Here is an 8,660-nt window from a genome sequence, read left to right as displayed (position 1 = left end):
GTACCCCCCTCCCCTTCTGCAGGTGAGACGCGGAGACTCGGGGAGGTCAGCTTGTCCGCTGACTCACAGTTGCCACTGCTGTCTTGGCTCTGTCTCTGTTGCGTGGGAAGGAGGAGAAGAAGAAAGAGATTTCTTTGTCTACACCTGACTTTTTAAAAAAATTTGTTTTCAGATGAACAAAAAATATTTTTACGTTTATTTATGTATTCATTTCTTAAGTTTTATCTATTTATTTTGAGAGAGAGAGAGAGAGAGCATGCAAGCAGGGAAAGGGCAGAGAGAGAGAGAGGGAGAGACAGATTCCCAAGCAGGCCCCGCACCATCAGCACAGAGCCCTGTGTGCGGCTCGAACTCAGGAACCGTGAGATCACGACCTGAGCCGAAAGTAAGAGTCGGATGCTTAACCGACTGAGCCACCCAGGCGCCCCCAAGTTTGTTTATTTGATTTTAGAGAGAGAGAACCAGCAGGAGAGGGACAGGGTGGGGGGACAGAGAGTCTGAAGCGGGTTCTGTGCTGACTGCAGACAGCCCGACGTGGGCCTCGAACTCACTAACCGTGAGATCACGACCCGGGCCAAAGTTGGACGCTTAACCGAGCCACCCAGGTGCCCCTGACTTTTCTTTCTAAAGCTTCCCTCTTATGACAAAACCACGACTGCTGTACCACAGGGTAGGGGCCGTTTCTTTTTCTCAATCAAAATGTGGCATGTACATGTTAGGCATATTCTAGAGCCATGCTGTCCAATACAGTAGCCATTAGCCCCAGTGGTTCTCAACAGGGCGTGGTCTTGCCCACTAGGGGACATTTCTGGGGCATGTCTGGAAACTTTTTTGGTCGTCCCGCCTCTGCGGCCGTCCTGCTGGCATCCAGTAGGTAGAGGCCAGGGCCGTTGTGAAAGTAGCCTACGGTGCACAGGACAACGCCCACAGCAGAGAATGATCCAGTGCAAAATGTAAACAGCGCCAGGGTTGAGAAAAACCACACTCGCCATAGGTGGCTATTTTTTTAAGGTAAACTAATGAAAATCAGATAAAAACCCGATCCTCGGTGTCATTGGGCACGCATCAGGTGTTTCGTACGCTACTGTATTGGACAGCACACACGGATATAGATCACTGCAGAAAGTTCTACCCCATGGTTGCAGAAATTTCCATTGGACAGCACTCTCAGATGCTTCACGAATGGATTGTAACTGCCTTTCGGTTTCTGATTTACATGAGACCCGTGACACAATTCAGTAAGGATGGCTGTAGCGTGTCTTCTCCCAGAGAGAGAGATTTGGGGCTCCATTGTAGCAACAGAAAGAAAGAAAATGTTGTACCTACTTAAGGCAAATCCTTACCTGTAAGATGACACAGGGCCTAGATTATCTCTAAAGATATGTCCGATGTAATTTCTGTGGTTCTAAATTCAATTTGCTTTCTGAAAAAAATAAAGAAAAAAACCCCCTCTAGAATATTGTTCTAAAATGCCCAGCTAGCTACCCAGCAGGTGGCGCCGCTGGCACATAGTCACTTAAGCAGAAGGCTTGCTCCTTAATAAATGGCCCATTGTAAGAAGCTTTACAACATAGGCTCTGGAAATTTCCATTCAGGAACAAAAACTTTGTAGTGATAGATTCCATTGACACTGCGTTTCCTTCTTCCCTCCCAGTGGACCCAAAAAGGCACATGTGACTTTACAGAACCTCACTTCCCTGCTCTTTTGTTTTGCCTTCTTGATCTGATTGTGTTGACGTTTATAACTGCTCAGAATTCAGACAGACTTTGGCCAGCATCCTGCCCCTTGCTAATTCACGTAATTTCGTTAATTCATTTATTCGGGGAATATTTAGGGCCTGTGTCTGTCAGGCACTATTCGAGACCCCAGGGTAGCCACAGTGAAGGAGACCGGCCAAGATATTACATTGATTTTCTGGATCTTAACACTCTAGTCGGGGGAATCACCTGTTAGGGGTAAGGAACTGTAGGTGCTTTGCTATAGTTTTCTTTTTGAAAACATTGGCTTAAAAAATAGCCTGCTTTCTCATTTAAAACGTATTGGACAGATTCTTGCTTGTGTTAATCTTCCCTCAGCCAAATCCTCTGAGTACAGGACTGTACAGAATTACTAGAACAGCCTTTTTCTTCTTAAATCTTCCAGACAATTAACCAATTTGCAAATCCATATAATAGATGGTCATCTCCACAAATGGGAAAAATACCACGCTCGTTGCAATTTGGGAAGATTTCAAATTACCTCACTTAGCAATGCTCAGAAAGGAGATTCGATTTAAATAGAAAGTCTATTTTTATGAGTCTAGATGTGGTTATATTTATAAGTGGTATATACCTTTGAACACTTTATCACAATATGGGACAACCACGTAAATTCTATCATCAAAGCTGGTTCGGTGACATTCAATAGACTCCCCCCCCCCCCTTCATGAATGAAGGATGTAAATTTTTAGCCTCATGAAACCATCTTTTAAAAATAGTTATTATTGGGGTACCCGGGTGGCTCAGTCGGTTAACTGTCCGACTCTCGATCTCCCCTCGGGTCATGATTTCGCAGTTCATGGGTCCGAGCCCCGGGTCAGGCTCTGCACAGACAGTGCAGAGTCTGCTTGGGATTCTCTGTCTCCCTCTCTCCCTGCCCCCACCCCCCACTCACTCGCTCTCTCTCAAGACTAAATAAATACACATTTAAGACATAAAAACATAAAAACGGTAATTACTGTGTCTGGTCGTAGAGGGCAGACTTAACACATCTTTATTGTAGCCCCGTCTCCTATTGTCAGGTTCATTCTAGAAATTGCTCAGAAAACGCTGACCAATTGGTACCATCTCTAGCACAATTCATGTTCTAATGAAAAAAGCAAGCAGGAAGAGGAAGGCAGGGAAGGACAATTGATTTACTCTGGGTTTGTGCTGGGGTTGATTGACACAGTCTGGTACTCCGTGTACCAGGTTGGAGTGGTTAGTCATTAAGCAGACACTTGGGACTCAGAAACAAGGCACCAAGATGTGCTCAGCTGTCTGCTGTGGAGAACGGGTGTTGGGCATTAATGATATGAAAGCTTCAGATTAGGGCTCGGGTATAAGACCCAGGCAACCCTAAAAGCAATTAAATACCACCTCCCATTTTAGAGGGCTTGCTAATGGCTAGGCCTTAGGTATCCGTGATTTCTTTTTTTTTTTTTATTATGAAATTTATTGTCAAATTGGTTTCCATACAACACCCAGTGCTCATCCCAACAGGTGCCCTCCTCAATGCCCCTCACCCCCCTCCCCTCCCTCCCACCCCCCATCAACCCTCAGTTTGTTCTCAGTTTCTAAGAGTCTCTTATGTTTTAGCTCCCTCCCTCTCTAACCTTTCTTTTTTTTTTTTTTCTTCCCCTCCCCCATTGTCTTCTGTATCTGCGATTTCTAAGCCTTACCTCAAACCCTCACAACTCTTATCCCCACTTGACAGATGGGGGCACAGAGGGGTTAAGGAATTTACAAAAACTCACACAGAAGGTGGTGATACCAGAGTTCAATGCCGAGAGCGAGACCAGAGCTCTTAACCATTTGCTCTTTGCCTTCTATCTGCTTCAATAAATCCCACAGCTCTGATCCCTGGGTCCTAAAACTCCCTGCCAATTTCTGGCAGGTCTCTGAAGTGGAACTGAGTGTAGGTCAAAGGTCTGGGCACACCGGTAGGTGGCTGTGCCAGGTTAGGCTGGACGTCACCCAACCCTTTCACTGACCCTATGAACCAGCCCGGGAGGCCCCAGACTTGCCGCTTTTGGGTCAGGCAGCCCAGCCTTGCCCCGCCAGGGACGCTGGTAAGTACAGAACATTTGGCGTGGCCAATGACGTTTCTTTTTTTCTGAACTGAGGGCATTTTGTACTACCTTTGTCATTGTCAGAAATCTATCTGTAATGTGGCAGGGTGGAGGGGGGTGCCTGGGCTTTGAACAAAATCGTCTAACTGCTCATTTGTTAGTTGTATGTAATTTTTTTTTTCTTTTTGTGCTACGTTAGTGTTCTATTGGCGCACAATAAATTATCACAAACTTAGTGGCCTAAAGCAATACAAGTTTGTGATCTCATAGTTTCTGAAGGTCAGAAGTCCAGGGACAGTGTGGCTGGATTCTCTGCTCAGGGTCTCACAGGGCTGGAATCAAGGTATTGACCCAGGGTACAGTCTCATCTGGGACGTGGGGCTCTTTCTCCAAGATCACTGGCCGTTAACAGAATTCAGTTCCTTGCGGTTGTAGGACTCAGGGCCTTGTTTCCCTGCTAGCTGTGAGCTGAGAACTGTTGTCGGCATCTAGAGGTCTCCCACAGTTCCTTGCCATATGGCCCCCTCCCTAGGAATGTCACGGCATCTACCCTGGATTTCTTCCGGGCCAAATGGCATGCATGTCCCCGGCTCCTATGCCGCAGCCAGCTGGAGGGGACTCTGCTTCTGGAGGGTTCTCCTGGTTAAGTCAGGCCTACCTAGATAATCTCCTGATTGGGGACCTTAGTCACTGCTGCAAAATTCCTTCAAATGACCACCCAGGTTAGTGTTTAATTGAATAACTGGCAGAAGGAGTGTATATAGCAGGGACCCAGAATCTTGGGACACATAGGAGAATTCTGCCTATGACACCTGCTAATGGCTAATTGCCATCAGTTTTCTGTTGATTTGTCTAAAGTCCAATGTATAACAGCATAATAATGATCATTTTTGTTATTTTTTTATTAAAAAAATTTTTTTTAACATTTATTCAGTTTTGAAAGGCAGAGGGAGACAGAGCGCAAATGGGGAAGGGGCAGAGAGAGAGGGAGACACAGAAACAGAAGCAGGCTCCAGGCTCTGAGCCGTCAGCACAGAGCCCGACGCGGGGCTTGAACTCACGGACCGCGAGATCATGACCTGAGCCAAAGTCGGACGCTCAACCGACTGAGCCACCTGGGCGCCCCTCATTTTTGTTATTTAATCAAATGTGTATATACTGCTTACTCCATGTCCAGGCATGGCTCTCAGATTTTCACAAACATCACATAATACCTACAGTAAGTCTTTGATACAGGTTTGTTACTATGTCCATTTTACAGCTAAGGAAAGGGCCCCAGAGCAGTCAAGTCACTTCCCGAAGGTCACACAGTTCTGTCGGGGACCACATAGTCCCTTGGTTGCATCAAGCCTAGATTGACGAGTTTGGTAATGACAAAGGAAGGTCCAGGTGGGGCCAAGAGGTGGGATTTCTCAGCCTTGACCCCACTCCCTTTGGAACCTGCCAGAGGGGTGAGGTGGGGGTGTGCCGTTCTCTCTTAGGCTGGCCTTCGTGACTCTTCCGTAAATCTAGGTGTGTTATGGACGGAATGTTTGTGTCCTCCCCACCCCCCCCACCCGTGTGTTGATCAGATGTTGAAATCCTACCACCCAGGGGAATGGTATTACATTGGAATTACAGTGTGGTGGAGCCCTCATGGTGGGGTCAGTGCTCTCAGAAAAGAGACCTCGGAGAGCTCTCGCCCCTTCTGCCACGTGAACATACGGGGAGTAGGTGGCCCATCTCCAAACCAGGAGGCCGGGACGTGTTGTTTCCAGTCTATGGTGTTTTTGTTACAGCTGCCCAACTGGACTTAAGACGAGGAAGGACAGTTTCATCCAGGCTGTTTTCCGGGAGTCTGCACTAAAGTTGACAAACACCGAAAGGGAGACCAAGTAACATGCTTACACGATGCAGCTAAGTTTGCCACAGGTCCACCTCCTGGCCTAGACCCTGGCCGCCTTCCCCTCGGGCAGAGGACATGGCTCCCTTGCCTCTCCTGGCTTCCCCTTAGCACTCGTCTGTGATGTCTCCTCCACGTGTAGGAGAGTGAAGCCGAGACAGACGGGAGCCCTCTGCTCTGCCTTCCGCTCAAGGCCCACCTTCTGTCCTCTGGTTTCCTGTCTGATTCCCTGGTGACGTCACCGGGAGTGACCAGCCCCTACTCACCAAAGCATGGACTTACTCTGCAGCCATAGGAGGTTTGTCTTATCAGATGGCTCAGTGACCCCCAAATGATAGAGGCTTTCAAGTCAGAGGTAGGGTAAGGGGGCCTTCTGTTAATGTAATCTGGAAGCATGTTCTGGTGAGTCAAGTATAGGCACCCGTAGGACTTCCTGTGTCTTAGTTTGGGACTGGATCCTTGGCACGATCCTTCCAGTACAGAAAAGGGTCCAACCTTCATGCCGTATTCTCCATGACGTGATGGAGAACGTCCTCCTGCCTGATACACCCTCCAAGACCTTTAGACTCCTTCAAGTGTATAAATGCTCACTGATTTGACAAGATTGATTTTCTCCCCTTTGCTTCGCAAAATCCATCGTGAGGCCGAAGCGAGTAAAATTGATTTCCGCTCACTTTCCTCCCCACCCAAGGCCTCTTTGCTCACTTCTGGTGATAAGAGATTTTTCAACTTTCTATACTCTTTTGAAAGCTCGGGGGTTTTTTGGAGTACAGTGAAATCGGGTGGTTCCACAGGCCTGTGTGGGAATTTTAATGTGATGTTTTAGGTGTTTAAGCTTCATTGGCTTAGAAGATACTGCTGTTGGAAGGCTAAGTATTTACACTGTAAATGTTGGGCTACGACCATGGAAACTGGGGATGGTATTACCCTGCTTTTCATCTAATTCGCATTCTGTGCCTTTTACTTAAATCAGAACGCGCTTCGGAAGGCCACCGGTGGAAATTTCTTCCTGTGAGTTGCACTGTACAGAATCAAATGGAGTGGGTGTGTGGTTTACTCTTCAATTTATGATCTAAGGAACATCCCGTTTGTTTTCGTTGTCTAAAGTGAATTTAATTGGTGGATATCAGCCTGGCTGGAAATTCAACTTAGCCATACTATGAACCCCACTGAGGAGTTAAACAGAGATCTCAAGGGTCTTATGTTGCCCAGTACATGCAAAGAGGGCCTCCTGGTCTTAGACGGGGTGGTCTCTGATGATGTTTGTTGTCCAGGCTCATGTGGTTCCTTGGTGACGGGAGGCTCGGAGGCAACCACGTAACTTAATGCCCAGGCTGAGGCTGAGAGTCGTAGTGCCCAGGACCTAGCCTCCCTAGAGAGTGCCTGTAGCAACGCTCAATGCCGTTGTGTGGGAAGAAGACATGGGCACCTGCTTCTGGCACCTGCCCCAAACCCACAGTCCCCTTTTAGTCTTGGGAAGTAAATGTATTTATCTGTTTATTTATTCATTCATTCATTTTAAAAGTTTATTGATTTATTTTGAGAGAGGGAGAGCGTGCACATCAGAGCAGGGAAGGGACAGAGAGAAAGAGAGAATCCGAAGCAGGCTCCACCCTGACAGTGCACAGGGCTCCATCCCATGAACCATGAGATCATGACCTGAGCTGAAATCAAGAGTTGGACGCCCCACCGACTGAGCCACCCAGGCACCCCAGTCTTGGGGAATTCATGTCTCCTTGTGTGAGCAAACTCCACCTTAGGTCTCCAAGTGCTCTCTCCCTTCCAGCCCTCCCAGCATGATTTTCCTAGAAAACTGTGTGTGTTTCAGAAACACAAACCAAGAACTCAGACACTTGACACAGAAGGTGCCTGCTTTTAGGGAACCCCAGCCTTCAAGCCCACATCATAAATGGCCATGGACTCTGGGAAGTATGGGCTTGGGTGGTTTCTCTTTTCCCAATGAAGCAGGAAGAGTGAGCGGGAGGAGGTGACTTTGGTTGTTAGAGGATGGAAAAGATGGAAAGCAGTCATCTCCAATAGTGGAGAAGTTAACCATACGAGAGAAACGTGGTAGGATTATTAGGCAGTGGAGTACTCACTTGAGATCTGTGGTCACGGTTGTGTTTTTCCTCCAGCCACACCCAGTGCATGGGTGCAAAACTGGGAAAGAAGGACAAGATCATCAAGGGACTGAAGGGGAGTAAACAAGGGGATGGTTGCTGCCTAAACTGGGCAGGGAAGGGTGGGGGGACACCGGAGGGCATGGCTGGTGGACAGTGAAAAACTAGGAGGGCCAGTGGACTAGAAGTCCCAGTGACCTCAGGGACTCAGAGAATTATTTGTATCTAGAGTCAATGGGTTAGAGCAGGAGGGATTGTTGTTAGTGAAAGTCCCCAAATCAAGATTTTGGAGGTAGTTTGGTTATTGGAGAGGACAGGCTCTAGGAGACAGTGAATGGGTTAAGGAAAAGAACATTGGAAGTAGAGGCTGCAAGGGACAGAGAAATGAGACTGTAGAGTGAATTCTCTTCTGCAGGAGTGGAATATTTCCAAGAACAAGCATAAAAGCTCGTGAGGAAGACAGAGCCAGGTCTAAAACCCAGGCATTTGTTGATGACCATAAGCAGAAGAGGTCTTAGAAGGAGCTAGAGGCTTGAGGGAGAAGGAAGAGAAATGATCTAAGGCAGAGGTTGGCAAACAATGATTAGCAGACCCAACCCATCTTGCTTCCTGTTTTAATAAGTAAAAGCTTATTGAAACATAGCTACACCCATTCATTTACATGTTATTTATGTTGGCTTTGGCACTAAATCAGAGTTGAGTAGTTGGGTCAGATACCCTAAGGCATGCAAAGGCCTAAATTATTTATTTATTCATTTATTTTTTAAAGTTTATTTATTTTGAGAGAGAGAGAGAGAGAGAGAGAGCACCCACGTGAGCAGGAAAGGGACAGAGAGAGGGAGAGAGAGA

General features: G+C 47.2%; 1 pseudogene; it reads left to right on the top strand.

The window, feature by feature from the left end:
* The first annotated feature begins 4,389 nt into the window (after positions 1–4,389).
* LOC125932353 (beta-hexosaminidase subunit beta-like) overlaps positions 4,390–8,660 on the top strand; it is a 31,123-nt pseudogene continuing 26,852 nt past the window's right edge.

Source organism: Panthera uncia, chromosome X, assembly GCF_023721935.1.
Source record: "Panthera uncia isolate 11264 chromosome X, Puncia_PCG_1.0, whole genome shotgun sequence".
NCBI classification, from domain to species: domain Eukaryota; kingdom Metazoa; phylum Chordata; class Mammalia; order Carnivora; family Felidae; genus Panthera; species Panthera uncia.
This window is presented reverse-complemented; position numbering and strand designations above follow the sequence as displayed.